The sequence below is a fragment of the Salmo salar genome, chromosome ssa15, assembly GCF_905237065.1.
Source record: "Salmo salar chromosome ssa15, Ssal_v3.1, whole genome shotgun sequence".
Classification (NCBI taxonomy): Eukaryota; Metazoa; Chordata; class Actinopteri; order Salmoniformes; family Salmonidae; genus Salmo; species Salmo salar.
In genome coordinates, this window is record NC_059456.1 from 21,019,541 (window position 1) to 21,043,286 (window position 23,746).

The following is a 23,746-nucleotide window of genomic DNA, read 5'->3' on the forward strand; positions in this document are numbered from 1 at the left end:
AGTGAGAGACACACAGAGAGGGAGAGAGAGACACGGAGAGAGAGACACGGAGAGAGAGAGAGAGAGAGAGAGAGAGAGAGAGAGAGAGAGAGAGAGAGAGAGAGAGAGAGAGAAGCCCAGCTGGTAAACATTATAGCTCTGTGGAACACTCATAAATGCAGAAATCGTGTAAAGTTGAGTTGCTGGTTTCAAAGAAACAACACTAAGCCTATCAGCATGTCCGCCACCAGAGAAACAGACCCTGGGTCTGTTCTAATGCGTCCACTTGCAAATCAGAGGCCATGATTGTGCTTCCGTTGTGGGCGTGGAAGGGTAGCAACCTTTATTTGAATGCAATTAGCATATATTAATTTCTCCCGACAGTGGGAAGAACTGCTCTGGCGTGCTGCATGAAACAAAAAGGCATGCCTCACCTGTGCGGCACTGAAAGAGCAGCAGAGGCTGCAGAACAATAATCAAAAGTCCAACGAGGCGCATTGGATTCAGATCGCACTTTATCCTCGCTATTCCAAACAGGAAGTGACATATTTGTTTTTGTTTGGTTTGTTAAAGGAGTGGTGTTTTGAACTAGGGTTAAGTTACCATACACAGCGCTTAAATTAAACCATGAAATCTGGGCAATTGAACCGCAGGACATCTCTCATATCACGTGACCAGCGGTCCCGGGTTGATGTCATCTTGAATGTTGTCATTAAAATATTGGTTGATTGGTTGACAAAATGAACTCTGCTCATTGGTCTACCGTGCCCGGAGGCCGCTCGAGACTTCAGCTAATTTCATCTTCCATGGGAGCGAGCGCCACGAACCGCGCCACTTTCAAAACTTGCGTTTTGCCGTCCTTTGTCGCTTACCGTGGCCAGTTTGTGCCTTTATAATCTCCCGTGGGATGATCAAGCACCTGACCAAAGACCCAGGCTCATGGTTAGTGTCGTTTTAGGTGCTCTTTGAAACCAGGAACAGACAGTAAAAACATGACTTCTCAACACAGAGGTTGAAACATTCATAGCCAATGGGCACTACATCAACAAACAAATTGTTTTGCAATCTAGGGAGAAAATAGAACGTCTATGTTGAACGGTGATATCGCTATCGCTAATATTTAACATCACCACAGATTACTTGGATTGGAGCTGTTTGGGGGGGTGGTCGTAGATGGAGGCGAGGTGGCTTCAGCGCCCCCTGTCAGTCATCTAGTGTATACAGTGAGGAGAACAAGTATTTGATACACTGCCGATTTTGCAGGTTTTCCTACTTACAAAGCATGTAGAGGTCTGTAATTGTTATCATAGTACACTTCAACTGTGAGAGACGGAATCTAAAACAAAAATGCAAATGAATTACTTAAAAATCATACAATGTGATTTTCTGGATTTTTGTTTTAGATTCCGTCTCACAGTTGTAGTGTACCTATGATAAAAAATGACAGACCTCTACATGAGTAGGTTGGTTACTTTACCTCTGTCGGGTCGGGACAACATACTCAAGGTTGCCTTTGTAATTACATGCTAGACTAGCCACTGCACATGGCGTGGGGTAAATGGGGTCTAAAGTAGTGGTGATAAAGTGAATGACCGTGGATGACAAATCGTTTTCTAGGCTAGAATCAGGATGTCTGTTATATCTGAATGGCCCTGGGTCATTATCATTAGAGGCCCCGATAGGTAGAAAACTTACTGAAAGAGGGAGGGACTACCTGGGCGTGTCCAATGAGAAAATCTCCTATTGTTTTGTATTTCCATTGCAAAATGTTTGTTATGGGTGTGCTCTAATGAATACAACCATGATATCCCCCGTGGGGTTATAGACCTGGTCATGCTCCTGTACACACACACACACACACACACACACACACACACACACACACACACACACACACACACACACACACACACACACACACACACACACACACACACACACAGGTATCTCCTGTGGTTTAAAGACGCTTGTCCCTTTGGACCCTCTCACCACTATATCAAACATCCTTATCTACATCCTGGAACTTACCCTCCCCCCCTCCCACCCACCCAGCCACCCCCCCCTCTCTTGTCTATAGGGCTACCAATCATTCAGAGTTGTAGGACAATTACAGGTGTTAAAATTGAAGCATGGATTGTGTTAAAGGCCACAGTGAAATATCATGAGTTTCACTAAATCTCTCAAAATGTGATGATATACAGATGCTGTAAATATGGGTTTGAATAATGAGTTTTTGTTTCAGCAGGATAACATAGAGTCGTCCATCTTCCCTGGGCGGATTGTACCAACCACTGTGTGTGTGTGTGTGTGTGTGTGTCTGGTGTGTCTGTGACAGGATAATATAGCTTTGTCCCTCATCCTCCCTGGGTGGATTGTGCCAACCACTGTGTGTGTGTGTGGTGTGTGTGTGTGTGTGTGTGACAGGATAACATAGCTTTGTCCCTCATCCTCCCTGGGTGGATTGTGCCAACCACTGTGTGTGTGTGTGGTGTGTGTGTGTCTGTTGTGTGTGTGTGTGACAGGATAACATAGCTTTGTCCCTCATCCTCCCTAGGTGGATTGTGCCAACCACTGTGTGTGTGTGTGTGTGTGTGTGTGTGACAGGATAGCACGGCGTCCTCCTTCCTCATCCTCCCAGGGTGGATGTTGCCAACGACTACACTCCTCTCTCTGTAAACATCCTTGATGATAAGAGTCTTGGGATAATGATGGAGAAATAGCTTCCCCTTGCACCCCACCCATTATCTCTGTCTTACCAGAACGGGTCACAACGTTTTCAGCACAGCTTCATCACTTATTGATGCACTTTTTAGAGCGAGAAGTTGGTGCCATTAAGGTCTATCTTAAAGTCAATATAGCAACGTTGGTATTTGAAAAGGGTTAGAGGTGAATATGCACTATGATGTACAGCCCTCAATTACGTGACATTAAGCAGGACAGTAACCTCTGGTAGGTACAGCCCTCAATACGTGACATTATAAAGTCATTCACTGTGTTTATTGTAGAAGTTTACTGAACTACGTGACCTGGGGTTGTACCGTGGTGTTATACGTTTTAACGTCATGTAAATATGTGTCTGAATAATGAGTTTTTATGAGTTTTAATAGTAACGAGTAGTCAGAAACCCCACATGGATTATCACACGAATCCTTCACAGCCTAAACAGTGAGCCAGAATGATCTGAACTCTACTGATTCTCAGACAGACCTGGATTCAAATACTATTTATAATCTCTCCTCTATGATTTGAACCCAGATCTGCTCCTCAGTTCCAGAGATGGAGGTTAATGCACTGTGCTCTCTTCTGCAGGGGAGTAGAAGCTTGTCCTACTGACTTGATTAAGTATATTTATGTTAACTTAAGGAATGTGAGTAGAGTGGAGTTAGTGGGGGCCATTCTGCTTTCACTCCTGTATTCCATTTGATTCATGAAACTGAGTCTGAGTCTAAGCCTGGTAATGAAAAACCCTGAGAGAAAACACACACCCACACACAACGCACGCACAGACACACACACACAAACACAGACACACACGCACAGAACACACAGACGCGCACAGACAAATGCACACACACACACACACAGACATACACACAGGCCACACGCACAGACACACACACACACACACACACACACAGAGAGACACACAGATACACGCACACACACACGCACGCACGCACTCACACACACACGCACGCACTCACACACACACAGACACACACACACACACACACAATCAAATCAAGCTGAATAATGATGGTCGGGAAGACATTCAAAAGTTCCAAAAGTTTTATTCAAAGAGAGTGAAAAACAATGGAGATGGAGGAGACTGTGATCGGTTCTCCTTCAAGCTCAGGAGAGGCCATGCGAGATGCAAGATGTTTCTTACCCAGGATGGCAACCTATAAAAAGTCTGCCACGGACCTGAGGAAACAATGTAGAGATAAGATCAAATAAAAAATGAAATGGTCACATACACGTGTTTAGCAGATGTTATTGGTCACATACACGTGTTTAGCAGATGTTATTGGTCACATACACGTGTTTAGCAGATGCTATTGGTCACATACACGTGTTTAACAGATGTTATTGGTCACATACACGTGTTTAACAGATGTTATTGGTCACATACACGTGTTTAGCAGATGTTATTGGTCACATACACGTGTTTAGCAGATGTTATTGTGAGTGTAGCGAAATGCTTGTGCATCTAGTTCCCGACAGTGCAGTAACATCTACCAAGTAATCTAACAAATTCCACAACAAATACCTAATACACACAAATCTAAAGGGGTGAATGAGAATATGTACATATAAATATATGGATGAGCAGTGAACGAGTGGCAGAGGCAAGATGAAATAGATGGTATAGAATACAGTATATACGTATGAGATGAGTAATGTAAGGTATGTAAACATTATTAAAGTGGCATTATTTATAGTGACTGGTGATCCATTTATTAAAGTGGCCAATGATTTGAGTCTGCATGTAAGCAGCAGCCTCTCTGTGTTAGTGATGGCTGTTTAATAAATCTTCTTAAGGCTAGGGGGCAGTATCCTGAATTTCTGGATGACTGACGTGCCCAAAGTAAACTGCCTGTTGCTCAGGCCCAGAAGCCAGGATATGCATATAATTGGTATAATTGGATAGAAAACACCCTGAAGTTTTTAAAACTGTTAAAATAATGTCTGTGAGTATAACCTGTTGGGGATCTTATCCCGATATCGGGATTCATTGTCAAGAGACCAGGGCGGGAAATTCAAAAACTGCAAGAATCTAATAATTTCAATTTCTCAAACAATCAACTATTTCTCACAATTTGAAAGATAAACATCTCCTAAATCCAACCACATTGTCCGATTTCAAAGAGGCTTTACGGCGAAAGCATAAAGTTAGGTTATGTTAGGAGAGTATATTGAAAATAGCTGTGTGTAATGTTTTGTCAATTCAAAGACAGGCGTCACCATAAGCGGATAAGCAGCTAGAATTATGCACCAACCTTTGACAATCTTCCTCAGATGACACTCCTAAGACATTATGTTACACAATACATGCATTTTTTGTTCCATCAAGTTCATATTTATATCCAAAAACAGCATTTTACCGAAGCGGTGAAAATCAGATTTTTTTTCTTCTCTCAAATGCTTCCGGTGAACAACGTTACAAATCACAAAATTACTATTCGATAACATTGGTAAATTATATTATTGTCATTCAAATATTCATAGTTTAACATTTCGTAAATGCTACTGCAATGCCAGATTTCAAAATAACTTTACTGGGAAATCACAATTTGCAATAAACCGGGTGCTGTGCTAAGAACAATAGGCTAGGCTATACAGGTTAGCACCATCTTGTACCCATGTAATATCAAAATTACTATTGTCAATATTCCCTTACCTTTGATTCTCTTCATCCATTGGCAATTCCACGCATCCCAGGTCCACTGCAAATGTGGTTTCTTTCAACAAAGTTCATAATTGATGTCCAAATAACTCCAAGTTGTTCCATGTTGTTAGCGCTTCGGTAGGCTACTAAAAAGTAGCGGGGGGGAGTCACGGCGAAAAGTAAAAAAAATAATCTATTTACATTGTTCAAACATGTCAAACGTTGTTTAGCATCAATCTTTAGAGCCATTTTTAACGTGAAACATCACTAATGTTTCAACCCGACCTCTCCTGTGTCTTGAAAAACGTCTTTGAAAAATGTATCGCATCACATGATTGCGCAGGTGCAGCCAATAATGAAGTGACGACATCCCAGGGAGGTCAACTTCTCTTCCTTGCCATCCGGTCTCTGTTCATCATAGACGCTTCAAACAACTTTATAAAGATCGTTGACATCTAGTGGAAGCCGTAGGAGTTGCGAAATGAATCCTTTCTCACTATGGTATCTATAAAACAATGACACTAAATAGTACAGTCACAAAATTCATTTTTTTTTGGATCTATTTTTCACAGGTTTTTGCCTGCAATATGAGTTTTGTTATACTTACAGACACCATTCAAACTGTTTTAGAAAATTCAGAGTGTTTTCTATCCGAATGTGTTAATAATATGCATATCCTAGCTTCTGAGTTGGTGTAGGAGGCAGTTAAAAATGGGCACATATTTTTTTCAAAATTTCTCAATACTGCCCCCGAGCCCCAACAGGATAACAGAACTAATACGGCAGGTGAAAACTCGAGGAAAATCCATCCGGAATGGTTTTATTTTTTTGAGGTCACAGGCCTTTTCAATGCTAGCCTATGGGATATACAAAAAAAGGACCCAGATTGCAGTTCCCATGGCTTCCACTAGATGTCAACAGTCTTTAGAAAGGGTTTCAGGCTTGTTTCTTGAAAAACGAACAAGTAGTTGTAGTTTATCCAAGGTGTTCTCATCAGGACAGGTAGACTTTTGGCGCGCATGAACGAGGGTGCGCTCTATTTTCCTTTTCTATTGAACACCGTTCTTTCCGTCTGAAATATTATCATTTATTTACATATTAGGGTACCTGAGGATTGATTAGAAACATTGTTTGACTTGTTTGGACGAAGTTTACCAGTAGCGTTTTGGATTCCTTTGTATGCATGTTGAAGGAGTGAATTACTGAAATCAATGACGCCAACTAAACTGACTTTTTTGGATATAAAGGACTTTATCGAACAAAACAAACATTCATTGTGTAGCTGGGACCCTTGGGATTGCAAACAGAGGTAGATCTTCAGAGGTAAGTGATTTATTTTATCGCTATTTGTGATTTTGTGAAGCCGGTGCTGGTCCTCTGACAAATCAACTGTAAATTTCGGTGTTCCTCAAGGTTCCGTTTTAGGACCACTATTGTTTTCACTATATATTTTACCTCTTGGGGATGTTATTCAAAGACATAATGTTAACTTTCACTGCTATGTGGATGACACACAGCTGTACATTTCAATGAAACATGGTGAAGCCCCAAAATTGCCCTCGCTGGGGCAAGTGGATGGCTGCAAACGTTCTACTTTCAAACTCAGACATAACAGAGATGCTTGTTCTAGGTCCCAAGAAACAATGAGATCTTCTGTTGAATCTGACAATTAATCTTGATGGTTGTACAGTCGTCTCAAATAAAACTGTGAAGGACCTCGGCGTTACTCTGTACCCTGATCTCTCTTTTGATGAACATATAAAGACTGTTTCAAGGACAGCTTTTTTCCATTTACGTAACATTGCAAAAATCTGACATTTTCTGTCCAAAAATGATGCAGAAAAATAATCCATGCTTTTGTTACTTCTAGGTTAGACTACTGCAATGTTCTACTTTCCGGCTACCCGGATAAAGCACTAAATAAACTTCAGTTAGTTCTAAATACGGCTGCTAGAATCCTGACTAGAACCAAAAAATGTGATCATATTACTCCAGTGCTAGCCTCCCTACACTGGCTTCCTGTTAAGGCAAGGGCTGATTTCAAGATTTTACTGCTAACCTACAAAGCATTACATGGGCTTGCTCCTACCTATCTTTCCGATTTGGTCCTGCCGTACATACCTACACGTACGCTATGGTCACAAGACGCAGGCCTCCTAATTGTCCCTAGAATTTCTAAGTAAACAGCTGGAGGCAGGGCTTTCTCCTATAGAGCTCCATTTTTATGGAATGGTCTGCCTACCCATGTGAGAGGCGCTGACTCGGTCTCAACCTTTAAGTCTTTATTGAAGACTCATCTCTTCAGTAGGTCCTATGATTGAGTGTAGTCTGGCCCAGGGGTGTGAAGGTGAACGGAAAGGCTCTGGAGCAACGAACCGCCCTTGCTGTCTCTGCCTGGCCGGTTCCCCTCTCTCCACTGGAATTCTCTGCCTCTAACCCTATTACAGGGGCTGAGTCACTGGCTTAATGGTGCTCCTCCATGCCATCCCTTGGAGGGGTGCGTCACTTGAGTGGGTTGAGTCACTGACATGGTCTTCCTGTTTGGGTTGGCGCCCCCCTTTGGGTTGTGTCGTGGCGGAGATCTTTGTGGGCTATACTCGGCCTTGTCTCAGGATGGTAAGTTGGTGGTTGAAGATATCCCTCTAGTGGTGTGGGGGCTGTGCTTTGGCAAAGTGGGTGGGGTTATATCCTGCCTGTTTGGCCCTGTCTGGGGGTATCATCGGATGGGGCCACAGTGTCTCCTGACCCCTCCTGTCTCAGCCTCCAGTATTTATCTTCTTGGGGCTATGTGGGATGCTAGCGTGCGACCCGTGGTGCACCCTATCAACAGCAGGTGCATTTCAAGAGCGGCAAATTTGAAACCAAATAAATGTCAAAATTCAAATTTTTCAAACATACAACTATCTTACACCCTTTGAAAGATAAACATCTCCTTAATCTAACCACGTTGTCCGATTTCAAAAAGGATTTACGGTGAAAGCATAAAGTTAGATTATGTTAGGAGAGTACATTGACAATAGCTGTGTGTAATGTTTTGTCAATTCAAAGACAGGCGTCACCAAAACCATAAAACCAGCTAAAATGATGCACTAACCTTTAACAATCTCCATCAGATGACACTCCTAGGACATTATGTTAGACAATAAATGCATTTTTAGTTCTATCAAGTTCATATTTATATCCAAAAACAGCGGTTTACTATGGCGTTGATATTCAGGAAATCGTTTCCCTCCAATAACCGGCAGTCAAGTCAGCACCACAAATTAAATAATTAAAATTAGAAAACATTGGTAAAATATTATATTGTCATTTAAAGAATTATAGATTTACATCTCTTGAACGCAATCAACTTGCCAGATTTAAAAATAACCTTACTGGGAAATCACACTTTGCAATAATCTGAGCACGGCGCCCAGAAAAATACGCTTTGCTATACAGACAAACGGCCATGTTGGAGAGATCTAAAATCGAAAATACTATGTAAATAATCCATTACCTTTGATTCTCTTCATCAGATGTCACTTCCAGGAATCCCAGGTCCATAACGAATGTAGTTTTGTTCAAAAAAGCTCATCATTTATGTCCAAAAAGCTCCGTGTTGTTAGCACATGATCTAAGCCAGCCGGACTTCTCGTCATGAACGAGGGGAAAAAATATATTTACGTTCGTTCAAACATGTCAAACGTTGTATAGCATAAATCATTAGTGCCTTTTTTAACCAGAACATGAATAATATTCAAGGTGGACGAATGCATTCTCTTTTATAACGTATTGGAACGAGGGTACCCAACATGAACTCGCGCGCCAGAGTCTAATCGGCCATCACCGTTCCAAGGCTCTTGTTTGGTCAGATCTCACAGTAAAAGACTCAAAACACTTTGTAAAGGCTGGTGACATCTAGTGGAAGCAATAGGAAGTGCCAAAACATTAATCAACCCCTGTGTGTTTCAATGGCATAGGCTTAAAGGTAATTCAACACATCAGGTATCCACTTCCTGTCAGAAAATGTCTCAGGCTTTTGCCTGCCAAATGAGTTCTGTTATACGCACAGACACCATTCAAACAGTTTTAGAAACTTTAGGGTGTTTTCTATCCATATATAATACGTATATGCATATTCTAGTTACTGGGTAGGATTAGTAACCAGATTAAATCGGGTACGTTTTTTTATCCAGCCGTGAAAATACTGCCCCTAGCCCCAACAGGTTATGCTGCAGTAGTTTATGTGTCAGGGGGCTAGGGTCAGTCTGTTATACCTGGAGTATTTCTCCTGTCTTATCCGGTGTCCTGTTTGAATTTAAGTATGCTCTCTCTAATTCTCTCTTTCTTTCTTTCCCTCTCTCGAAGGACCTGAGCCCTAGGACCATGCCTCAGGACAACCTGGCATGATGACTCCTTGCTGTCCCCAGTCCACCTGGCCGTGCTGCTGCTCCAGTTCCAACTGTTCTGCCTGTGGCTATGGAACACTGACCTGTTCACTGTGATTACTATTATTTGACCATGCTGGTTATTTATGAACATTGGAACATCTTGGCCATGTTCTGTTATAATCTCCACCCGGCACAGCCAAAAGAGGACTGACCATAGCCTGGTTCCTCTATAGGTTTCTTCCTAGGTTTTGGCCTTTCAAGGGAGTTTTTCCTAGCCACTGTGCTTCTACACCTGCATTGCTTGCTTTTTGGGGTTTTAGGCTGGGTTTCTGTACAGCACTTTGATATATCAGTTGATGTAAGAAGGGCTATATAAATACATTTGATTTGATTGAAAAAGTATTTTGCTGTGGGGCGCTGTCCTCAGATAATCGCATGGTATGCTTTCGCTGTAAATCCTTTTGAAATCTGACAGCGCAGTTGGATTAACAAGAAGTTAATATTTTAAATGATGTAAGACACTTGTATGTTCATGAATGTTTAATATTACGATTTTGTAATTTTAGTTTGGCGTGCTCCAATTTCACCGGATATTGTCGAAAAGTGTCCCGCAAGAGGTTTTTAACAGTCTGATGGCCTTGAGATAGAAGCTGGTTCTCAATCTCTCTGTCTCAGCTTTGATGCACCTGTACTGACCTCGCCTTCTGGATGGTAGCGGGGTGAACAGGCAGTGTCTCGGGTGGTTGTTGCCCATGATGATCTTTTTGGCCTTCCTGTGACATCGGGTGCTGTTGTTGTCCTGGAGGGCAGGTAGTTTGCCCCCGCTGATGTGTTGTGCAGAACGCACCACCCTCTGGAGAGCCTTGCCGTTGTGGGCGGTGCAGTTGCCGTACCAGGCGGAGATACAGCCCGACAGGATGCTCTCAATTGTGCATCTGTAAAAGTTTCTGAGGGTTTTAGGTGACAAGCCATATTTCTTTAGCCTCCTGAGGTTGAAGAGGCGCTGTTGCACCTTCTTCACCACACTGTCTGTGTGGGTGGCCCATTTCAGTTAGTCCGTGATGTGTGTACGCCGAGGAACTTAAAACTTTCCACCTTCTCCACTACTGTCCTGTCGATGTGGATAGGGGTGTGCTCCCTCTGCTGTTTCCTGAAGTCCACGATCATCTCCTTTGTTTTGTTGACCTTGAGTGAGAGGTTGTTTTCCTGACACCCCACTCCGAGTGCCCTTACCTCCTCCCTGTAGGCGGTCTCGTCGTTGTTGGTAATCAAGTTCACTACCGTTGTGTCATCTGCAAACTTGATGATTGGGTTGGAGGCGTGCATGGCCACGCAGTCGTGGTGGACAGGGGGTACAGGAGGGATAACTAGCTAGCTATTAATGATCAAACATTTAGCTATGGATGGCTTTAGCTATCTTTCGAATAGTCTAACTTACGTACATTACCGTTAGCCTAGTTGTTTAGCATGCTACCGTTAGCAAGCTATCCTTTCAACTAAATTAGCTAGTTAGCTACATGGCTAACCACCACCTGATGATGATAGCTATTACGGCTAGCACTTCAATGTCACTATGTGTGGTGGTGGCTAGCTAGCTAGCCATGTAAGTTATCTGGGCTAGCTAACAACATCAGGGTAACATCTAGCTAAGTGAACTAGCTAACGTTAGCTTGCCTGGTCATGACATACAGTATTTAGACCTAGGATTTGTACTGTAATTTGTTTGGCATTTAGACAATCTTGAGCCTAATTTACACAGAGACTGTAAGTCTAATTGTGCATATAACTGTGTGAGTCTACACAATAGGTACAGAAAGACATGGACTCTCAACATTAGACAACTTTTTAGGTATGAGAACATCTGACAAACTCACTTCAGTCTCAGTATCTGACAATAACAAGTATGGAAAGTCTGTGTTTGGGTTATTGTAGTGTCAGTGATATGAGGAAGTAAGTTGTCACGTAAAGCAGAATTTGCACAAATATTCAATGTGTATGTCGCGTATTTGCCACTCTCTACAGGTTTGATCTACCCGAAGCAACATCTTGACACACTGACAGAGGACGAGACAGAACATCCAATCTGATGAAGACGATTTCTCCTCATCACTGATGACCAAAAGGGTCAAAAGGTATAGGGGAGCTGGATGAGTACCTTGCCTGTGTGCCAGACAAGATGGATTTGTTTCATTCCTTTCCATACATTAAGAAGCTGGGTCCCTCAAAGTGAACACAGGCCTACCACTGTCGAACCTGTGAGCTTCTTCACTGCTCTTCATTGCACAGTGAGCCAGGATAGACTTGATTCACTTTGAAAATCAGCTCCTGAAGAAACCCGAACAGCAAGTTCTGAGAGAAGTGAATACGCTAGAACAGAGCTTTTTTTGTTTGTTTTTTTGCTGATGGAACACTAACCTAATGTACCCTGTGCATGGAGCCTATATAGATTATCAATCTAATGCAACATCTATAGCCCAATCTCTTTTTTAGGAGGGTTTGCTCATTCATTTGTATTTCCATGATGTTCTGTTGTCGCCTCCAGAGCTAATTTGATATCAAGTCCTTTAGGTAAGTAAGTGTGCCTTGGCACTCCCCATTTGTCATTGTATGGGTGAGTGAGTGAGTGTGTGAGTGAGTGAGGGAATGAGGGAAAGAGGGAGTGATGTAAAGAGGGAGTGAATGAGTGAGGGAGAGAGAGAGAGGGAGTGATGTAAAGAGGGAGTTTGTGAGTGAGGGAGAGAGAGAGGGAGTGATGTAAAGAGGGAGTGAATGAGTGAGGGACAGAGAGAGGGAGTGATGTAAAGAGGGAGTGAATGAGTGACGGAGAGAGAGAGGGAGTGATGTAAAGAGGGAGTGAATAAGTGAGAAAAATAGTGTGAACGGTTAATTTGTTTTGTTTATGTGCTTTATTTTGCTTAATTTCTTATTAAATGAGCTTCTTTTTACTTTTACACCAGTAGTTTTAACTCTACTGAGTAAAATGTCATTAAAGTAACAGGACTTGTACTTGAGTAGAATAGTTCAGTATTCTTTCCACCCTGGGGGTTGGTTGGTCAATCTGTGTGTATGTGTGTGCATGTGTGTGTGTATATGTGTGGTGTGTGTGTGTGTGGAGAACATGCCCCATATCATATAATCTGGGGTCACACTACCCTGGGGAACAGGAGGAACTGAAGGAGGAAACATGTACACAGATCTCCCCTGAGACCCCCTTCCTAGACTGAACCATATGTTAAAATGGCGCCGGCAGAAAGGCCACCAGTTTAATGGGCGCCCAACCAATTGTGCTATTATGTGTTTATTTTCACATTATTTGTAACTTATTTTGTACATAATGTTTCTGCCACTGTATCTTACGGCAGAAAAGAGCTTCTGGATATCAGGTCAGCGATCACTCACCTCGGATTAGATGCACAGGATGTACTTCGAACACCCGACAAGGCCAACATACCCGTCATTGGCAAGAGAAAGAGACGCAGGTACAGTGGACACAGAGCGGGGTGCCTTGTAAGGATCCGCCAACGGCAAGTGGGAAAGCTGCCGTTACCGTCAATATTACTTGCCAACGTACAATCATTGGACAATAAATTACATGAGGTACGATCACGAATATCCTACCAACGGGACATCAAAAACGGTAACATCTTATGTTTCACGGAATCGTGGCTGAATGATGACATGGATATTCAGCTAGCGGGATATACGCTGAACTGGCAAGATAGAACAGCACACTCCGGTAAGACGGGGGGTGGTCTGTGCATATTTGTAAACAACAGCTGGTGCACGAAATCTAAGGAAGTCTCTAGATTTTGCTCGCCTGAAGTAGAGTATCTTATGATAAGCTGCAGACCACACTATTTGCCAAGAGAGTTTTCATCTATATTTTTCTTGGCTGTTTATTTACCACCACAGACAAATGCTGGCACTAAGACCACACTCAGTCAGCTGTGTAAGGAAATAAGCAAACAGGAAACTGCTAACCCAGAGGCGGCACTCCTAGTGGCCAGGGATTGTAACACAGGGAAACTTACAGTACCTTGCAAAAGTATTCATCCCCCTTGGCGTTTTTCCTATTTTGTTTCATTACAACCTGTAATTTAAATGTATTTTTATTTGCATTTTATGTAGTGGACATACACCAAATAGTCCAAATTGGTGAAGTGAAAAAAAATTACTTGTTTCAAAAAATTATACAAAATAAAAAAACGGAAAAGTGGTGCGTGCATATGTATTCACCCTTTTGCGATGAAGCCCCTAAATAAGATCTGGTGCAACCAATTACCTTCAGAAGTCACATAATTAGTTAAATAAAGTTCACCTGTGTACAATCTAAGTGTCACATGATCTGTCACCTGTCAGTATATATACACCTGTTCTGAAAGGCAGGTTGTGGAGATGTACAGATCAGGGTTGGGTTATAAATAAATATCCAAAACTTTGAACATCCCACGGAGCACCATTAAATCCATTATTAAAAACGGAAAGAATATGGCACCACAACAAATGTGCCAAGAGAGGGCCGCCCACCAAAACTCACGGACCAGGCAAGGAGGGAATTAATCAGAGAGGCAAACAAAGAGATCAAAGATAACTCTGAAGGAGCTGCAAAGCTCAACAGCAGAGATTGGAGTATTTGTCCATAGGACCACTTTAAGCCGTGCACTCCACAGAGCTGGGCTTTACGGAAGAGTGGCCAAAAAAAGCCATTGCTTAAAGAAAAAAAATAAGCAAACACGTTTGGTGTTTGTCAAAAGGCATGTTGGAGATTCCCTAAACATATGGAAGAAGGTACTCTGAGACTAAAATGTAGCTTTTTGGCCATCAAGGAAACCCTATGTCTGGCGCAAACCCAACACCTCTCATCACCCCGAGAACACCATCCCCACAGTGTAGCCTGGTGGTGGCAGCATCATGCTGTGGGGATGTTTTCATTGGCAGGGACTGTGAAACTGGTCAGAATTGAAGGAATGATGGATGAAGCTAAATACAGGGAAATTCTTAATGGAAACCTGTTTCAGTCTTCCAGAGATTGGAGACTGGGACAGAGTTCCACCTTCCAGCATGACAATGATCTAAGCATACTGCTAAAGCAACACTCAAGTGGTTTAACATTTAAATGTCTTGGAATGGCCTAGTCAAAGCCCAAACCTCAATCCAATTGAGAATCTTTGGTATGACTTAAAGATTGCTGTACACCAGCAGAACCCATCCAACTTGAAGGAGCTGGAGCAGTTTTGCCTTGAAGAATGGGCAGAAATCCCAGTGGCTAGATGTGCCAAGCTTATAGAGACATAGCCCAAGAGACTTGCAGCTGTTAATGCTGCAAAAGATGTCTCTACAAAGTATTGACTTTGGGTGTTTGAATAGTTATGCACGCTCAAGTTCTTTTTTTTGTCTTATTTGTTGTTTGTTTCACAAGAAAAAATATTTTGCATCTTCAAAGTGGTAGGCATGTTGTGTAAATCAAATGATAACCCCCCCAAGGGGGTGAATACTTTCGCAAGCCACTGTAAATAAGTTTACCTAATTTCTATAAACATGTTAAATGCGCAACCAGAATGAAAAAAAATCTAGATCACCTGTACTCCACACACAGAGACGCGTACAAAGCTCTCCCTCACCCTCCATTTGGTAAATCTGGTAAATTATATCCTCCTGATTCCTGCTTACAAGGCAAAATGATGCAGGAAGCAACAGTGACTCGGTGTATAAAAAAGTGGTCAGATGAAGCAGATGCTAAACTACAGGACTGTTTTGCTAGCACAGACTGGAACATGTTCCGGGATTCCGCTGATGGCATTGAGGAGTACACCACATCAGTCACTGGCTTTATCAATAAGTGCATCGAGGAAGACGTCCCCACAGTGACTGTACATATATACCTCAACTAGAAGCCATGGATTACAGGCAACATTCGCACTGAACTAAAGGGTAGAGCTGAGGCTTTCAAATTGCAGGTCTCTAACGCGGAAGCTTATAAGAAATCCTGCTATGCCCTCCGACGAACCATCAAACAAGCAAAGCGCCAATACAGGGCTAAGATTGAATCGTACTACACCGGCTCCGACGCTCGTCTTATGTGGCAGGGCTTGCAAACTATTATAGACTACAAAGGGAAGCACAACCGCGAGCTGCCCAGTGACACGAGCCTACCAGACGAGCTAAATCACTTCTATGCTCGCTTCGAGGCAAGCAACACTGAGGCATGCATGAGAGCATAAGCTGTTCCGGACGACTGTGTGATCACGCTCTCCGTAGCCGACGTGAGTAAGACCTTTTAAACTGGCAGCGGGGCCAGACGGATTACCAGGACGTGTGCTCCGGGCATGTGCTGACCAACTGGCAGGTGTCTTCACTGACATTTTCACCATGTCCCTGATTGAGTCTGTAATACCAACATGTTTCAGGCAGACCACCATAGTCCCTGTGCCCAAAAACTCCAAGGCAATCTGCCTTAATGACTACAGACCTGTAGCACTCACCTCCGTAGCCATGAAGTGCTTTGAAAGGCTGGTCAATGGCTCACATCAATACCATTATCCCAGAAACTCTAGACCCACTCCAATTTGCATACCGCCCAAACAGATCCACAGGTGATGCAATCTCTATTGCACTCCACACTGCCCTTTCCCACCTGGACAAAAGGAACACCTACGTGAGAATGCTATTCATTGACTACAGCTCAGCGTTCAACACCATAGTACCCTCAAAGCTCATCACTAAGCTAAGGATCCTGGGACTAAACACCTCCCTCTGCAACTGGATCCTGGACTTCCTGACGGGCCACCCCCAGGTGGTGAGGGTAGGTAGCAACACATGTAGCCACGCTGATCCTCAACCCTGGAGCCCCTCAGGGATGCGTGCTCAGTCCCCTCCTGTACTCCCTGTTCACCCACAACAGTGTGGCCAGGCACAACTCCAGCACCATCATTAAGTTTGCAGATGACACAACAGTGTCATCTCACCGACAACGATGAGACAGCCTATAGGGAGGAGGTCAGAGAACTGGCCGGGTGGTGCCAGAATAACAACCTATCCCTCAACGTAATCAAGACAAAGGATATGATTGTGGACTACAGGAAAAGGAGGATCGAGCACGCCCCCATTCTCATCGACGAGGCTGTAGTGGAGCAGGTTGAGAGCTTCAAGTTCCTTGGTGTCCACATCACCAACAAACTAGAATGGTCCAAAAACCCCAAGACAGTCGTGAAGAGGGTACGACAATGCCCATTCCCCCTCAGGAAACGAAAAATATTTGGCATTGGTCCTCAGATCCTCAAAAGGTTCTACAGCTGCAACATCGAGAGCATCCTGACTGGTTGCATCACTGCCTGGTACGGCAATTGCTTGGCCTCCGACCGCAAGGCACTACAGAGGGTAGTGCGTATGGCCCAGTACATCACTGGGGCTAAGCTGCCTGCCATCCAGGACCTCTACCCCAGGTGGTGTCAGAGAAAGGCCCTAAAAATTGTCAACAGATTTTACCCCCAAGCCATAAGACTCCTGAACAGGTAATCAAATGGCTACCCGGACTATTTGCATTGTCCCGCACCCCCAACCCCTCTTTTACGCGGCTGTTACTCTCTGTTTATCATATATGCACCCGCCACCCACCACCTGCCAACCCCTCTTTTACGCTACTGCTACTCTCTGTTTATCATATATGCATAGTTACTTTAACCATATCTACACGTACATACTACCTCAATTAGCCCGACTAACCTGTGCCTGTATATAGCCTCGCTACTGTATATAGCCTCGCTACTGTATATAGCCTCACTACTGTTATTTTCCACTGTCTTTTTACTGTTGTTTTTATTTCTTTACTTATCTATTGTTCACCTAATACTATTTTTACTTAAAAATTGCACTATTGGTTAGAGCCTGTAAGTAAGCATTTCACTGTAAGGTCTACACCTGTTGTATTCGGCGCACGTGACAAATAAACTTTGATTTGATTTGACATTCAGTACCCAGGCTGTGTCCCCAATGGCACCCTAATCCCTACATAGCAGTGTTTTTCATCAACAATAACCATGATGTAAAATACTCGTCAACAACCTTTTTCCTGAATAAAACTATGACGATGCCCTGGAAAAAAAATCCTAACTATTACAAATTACTTTTCATTTTAGGCTATGAAAATGTGACGAGACGAGAATTCTACGGGAGATGAATGGATATTTAATTTGACATTGTCACGCCCTGACCTTAGAGATCCCTTTTATTCTCTATTTGGTTAGGTCAGGGTGTGACTAGGGTGGGAAATCTATGTTATGTATTTCTATGTTGGCCTGATATGGTTCCCAATCAGAGGCAGCTGTCTATCGTTGTCTCTGATTGGGGATCATATTTAGGCAGCCTTTTCCCACCTGGTTGTGGGATCTTATTTTGAGTTAGTGCATGTTGCACCGCTGTCGTCACGGGGTTTTGTTTATAGTTTATTGTATGTCTTGTTAAGTTTCACATATAAATAAAGATGTGGAACGATACTCACGCTGCGCCTTGGTCCTTCTCTACACACAACTGTGACAGACATGAAGTTCTTTTCATCTGTTTTGTCCAATCCTATGCATGCATGCAAAATATTTAATGCAATCCTCTCATCCGGCTGTCCGCTCAAAAAGAAGCTTCGCACTGTAACCAGTGCCTGTAATCTGGTGCAGGTTATTAATCAACCTACCAGGGTGTTTACAAACACTACAGGAACAAGATCATCCACATGTATTGATCACATTTAAAAAAAAATGTTAACCTTTATTTAATTAGGCAAGTACTGTACTGTACTAATACTGTACTTTGTTCTAAAGCTGTATCCATGCCCATTGGATGCAGTGATCACAATATAGTGGCTATATCCAGGAAAGCCAAAGTTCCAAAAACTGGGCCTAAAATAGTGTATAAGAGATCATACAAAAGATTTTGTGGATGATGTTAAAAATATATATTTTTTTTACCCCCTTTTCGATCTTGTTTCATCTTTGCAACTCCCCAACGGGCTCGGGAGAGGCGACGGTCAAGTCATGCGTCCTCTGAAACATGAACTGCCAAACCGCGCTTCTTAACACCCGCCCGCTTAACCCAAAAGCCAGCCGCTCCAATGTGTCGGAAGAAAACACCGTTCAATTTACGACCACAAGGAGTCGCTAGAGCGCAATGAGCCAAGTAAAGCCCCCCCCGGCCAAACCCTCCCCTAACCCGGACGAAGTTGGGTCAATTGTGCGCCACCCTATGGGACTCCCGATAATGGTCGGTTGTGATACAGCCCGGGATCGAACCCGGGTCTGTAGAGACTCCTCTAGCACTGCAATGCAATGCCTTAGACCGCTGCGCCGTTCGGGCACTCGTCAATCTTTTGAACTGATGTGAAGCCAGGACACTGGACTTGTAACTAACCTCAACTAGAAACAATGTTTACTCTCTCTCTTTCTTTCATGTAGGCTATTTTTGATTTGATCACATCAGCAGCTTTATTTTTTCCCATGTCTGCTGCAATTACTTTGTCTGTGTTACCGATCTCACGCTGTGGTCCACAAATGCGAGTTGTGGTTGTTATTTTTCTATAGGTAAAAATGAATGCTATTTGTTGACTATTAGGGAGCACAGTAATATTTCTGTCATGTTTGGCAAGCTCATTCTCATTGTCTTCTAGGAAAAAAACACTAATAATTTACCCCCCTTGACGGTTATGACAGGGAGAAAAATCTGAGCTGTAAATAGTTGAACCTGTAGCCAAGGCTTTATATAGCCCATTAATTATGGCTGGCATTGGTTACAATCTGCCACAATATCAATGTTACCAGTTAAGGGATAGTAGGCCTAGTTGGACAAGGCTATCTGAATGTGCACATGATGGAAGTTAGAGGTAGCCTCGGTATTCATTATTTAATAGAAAACAATGCATTATTATGTGACTAATATGTCTGTAACTAAAACTGGACTAAACTTGTCCAGAGTTTTAGTCGACAATAATAACTAATAATAACTAACTGACAATAACTAAAACTACACTAAAGTTATCCAGAGTTTAAGTTGACTGATAAAAAATAAAACTAACGAAGCATGAAATGAATAAAATCGGACTAAGACTAAAAGGTATTCTAATACTAAAACTAAATCTAAAATAGGTGCCAAAATTAATACTCCTACCATTTGCACTTCTTTTAACCAGGGCCCATAGGACTCTACTTTTAACTAGGCCCCATAGGACTCTACTTTTGACCAGGGCCCATTGGACTCTACTTTTGACCAGGGCCCATTGGACTCTACTTTTAACCAGGGCCCATAGGACTCTACTTTTAACCAGGGCCCATAGGACTCTACTTTTGACCAGGGCCCATTGGACTCTACTTTTGACCAGGGCCCATTGGACTCTACTTTTAACCAGGGCCCATAGGACTCTACTTTTAACCAGGGCCCATAGGACTCTACTTTTAACCAGGGACCGAAGGACTCTACTTTTAACCAGGGCCCATAGGACTCTACTTTTGACCAGGGCCCATAGGACTCTACTTTTAACCAGGGCCCATAGGACTCTACTTTTAACCAGGGCCCATAGGACTCTACTTTTGACCAGGGCCCATAGGACTCTACTTTTGACCAGGGCTCATAGGACTCTACTTTTGACCAGGGCCCATAGGACTCTACTTTTAACCAGGGCCCATAGGACTCTACTTTTGACCAGGGCCCAAAGGACTCTACTTTTAACCAGGGCCCATAGGACTCTACTTTTGACCAGGGCCCATAGGACTCTACTTTTGACCAGGGCCCAAAGGACTCTACTTTTAACCAGGGCCCATAGGACTCTACTTTTGACCAGGGCCCATAGGACTCTACTTTTGACCAGGGCCCATAGGACTCTGGCTAAAAGTTGTGCACTTTGTATGGAACGAGTGTCATTTGGGACACAGCCGAGACCTACTCTCAGCTCCTTAGACTGGACCATACTTAGACCCCCAGCTCCCTCTCCTCTGGTCGAATGTGACTTATAGACCGGCAGACTGCACTTCATCTAACATACAGATAAGCAGCTGTTTGTAAACAAGGCACATATGGTTGTGATTCCTGCTTCTGGATCCCAGTCTTATTTCTGCACACTGAGTCTGACCCATCTAAACTAATGAGAACCGATCCAGGACTCACCCTTTGAATAACACTGTTATGCAGTATAGTTTCTCACTCTGTCCTGCATCTTTCTCTCTCATTACTCCAACTCTTATTGCTGGTCATGCTTGGCAGTATGGAGTCATTACACCAACTCTTATTGCTGACCATGCTTGGCAGTATGGAGTCATTACACCAACTCTTAGTTATTGCCATGCTTGGCAGTATGGAGTCATTACACCAACTCTTAGTTATTGCCATGTTCGGCAGTCTGGAGTCATTACCCCAACTCTTAGTTATTGCCATGCTTGGCAGTATGGAGTCATTACACCAACTCTTAGTTATTGCCATGCTTGGCAGTATGGAGTCATTACACCAACTCTTAGTTATTGCCATGTTCGGCAGTCTGGAGTCATTACCCCAACTCTTAGTTATTGCCATGCTTGGCAGTATGGAGTCATTACCCCAACTCTTAGTTATTGCCATGCTCGGCAGTATGGAGTCATTACACCAACTCTTAGTTATTGCCATGTTCGGCAGTCTGGAGTCATTACCCCAACTCTTAGTTATTGCCATGCTTGGCAGTATGGAGTCATTACACCAACTCTTATTGCTGGCCATGCTTGGCAGTATGGAGTCATTACACCAACTCTTATTGCTGGCCATGCTTGGCAGTATGCAGTCATTACACCAACTCTTATTGCTGGCCATGCTTGGCAGTATGCAGTCATTACACCAACTCTTATTGCTGGCCATGCTTGGCAGTATGGAGTCATTACACCAACTCTTATTGCTGGCCATGCTTGGCAGTATGCAGTCATTACACCAACTCTTATTGCTGGCCATGCTTGGCAGTATGGAGTCATTACACCAACTCTTATTGCTGGCCATGCTTGGCAGTATGGAGTCATTACACCAACTCTTAGTTATTGCCATGCTTGGCAGTATGGAGTCATTACACCAACTCTTATTGCTGACCATGCTTGGCAGTATGGAGTCATTACACCAACTCTTAGTTATTGCCATGCTTGGCAGTATGGAGTCATTACACCAACTCTTAGTTATTGCCATGTTCGGCAGTCTGGAGTCATTACACCAACTCTTAGTTATTGCCATGCTCGGCAGTATGGAGTCATTACATCAACTCTTAGTTATTGCCATGCTTGGCAGTATGGAGTCATTACACCAACTCTTAGTTATTGCCATGTTCGGCAGTCTGGAGTCATTACCCCAACTCTTAGTTATTGCCATGCTTGGCAGTATGGAGTCATTACCCCAACTCTTAGTTATTGCCATGCTTGGCAGTATGGAGTCATTACACCAACTCTTAGTTATTGCCATGCTCGGCAGTATGGAGTCATTACACCAACTCTTAGTTATTGCCATGCTTGGCAGTCTGGAGTCATTACCCCAACTCTTAGTTATTGCCATGCTTGGCAGTATGGAGTCATTACACCAACTCTTATTGCTGGCCATGCTTGGCAGTATGGAGTCATTACACCAACTCTTATTGCTGGCCATGCTTGGCAGTATGCAGTCATTACACCAACTCTTATTGCTGGCCATGCTTGGCAGTATGCAGTCATTACACCAACTCTTATTGCTGGCCATGCTTGGCAGTATGCAGTCATTACACCAACTCTTATTGCTGGCCATGCTTGGCAGTATGGAGTCATTACACCAACTCTTATTGCTGACCATGCTTGGCAGTCTGGAGTCATTACACCAACTCTTAGTTATTGCCATGCTTGGCAGTATGGAGTCATTACTCCAACTCTTATTGCTGGCCATGCTTGGCAGTATGGAGTCATTACACCAACTCTTATTGCTGACCATGCTTGGCAGTCTGGAGTCATTACACCAACTCTTAGTTATTGCCATGCTTGGCAGTATGGAGTCATTACTCCAACTCTTATTGCTGGCCATGCTTGGCAGTATGGAGTCATTACGCCAACTCTTAGTTATTGCCATGCTTGGCAGTATGGAGTCATTACTCCAACTCTGATTTTTGGCTATGTTTGTCAGTCTGGAGTCATTCAGACAATGATTGTCAATACAATGCTTTCTTCATCACCAGGTCAAATCATTGTCAGACAGACTGGTCAACCTTTCCTCATTAGACAGTCAATAGGAGTGGTTATCTTGATGTTCATTATCCTGAAATGTACGCACCCGTGCACAACGATCCATAGTAGTAATTCTGGTTAGAATGCACAGTCTCATTCTTCAGTTGGGCATTCAATTCCATTCAGTGGGAGTAGTTAGTTTGGCATGAATAAGAGTTTATCTGCTTCCCAAATGGCATCCTATACCCTACGGTCCCTGGTCAAAAGTAGTGCACTATGTAGAGAATAGGGTGCCATTTGAGATGGAGGTTTGCATAGCTGGACATTCCCCAGAGTGTATTTTTGTTAGTCTACAGGAACATGTGACATTAAACTGAGCAGATTAAAACTGGTCTTTGATTACCGTCCCCCCACAAGTACAAAACTCTACCACTCAGATCAAACGAGGAAGAGAGAACAAAAGAGGAGGAGGGCGGTCGGGCATCTAGATTAGTTGTGGTTAAAGGGAGGGAGGGGTGGAGAGTAGAAGAAGGGAAAGGGTTTTAAACACTCTCTGTACTGTAGCTACTGTTTGAAAACTACATGGCATTGTGCAGTTAGAACTCTCTTGTAATTTATTAATTCTAATTCTAATTACTAACTAATTCTAATTCTAATTACTAACTAATTCTAATTCTAATTACTAACTAATTCTAATTCAAATTACTAACTAATTCTAATTCTATGATGGAAAGGTTTATGGAACTCCAGTTCTAGAGATACTAGATAGGTTATAATTTTCATATAATCAGAAATGAACAAAACATTTTGAAGAGGACTTCAAGTTAAGATATTCTCTC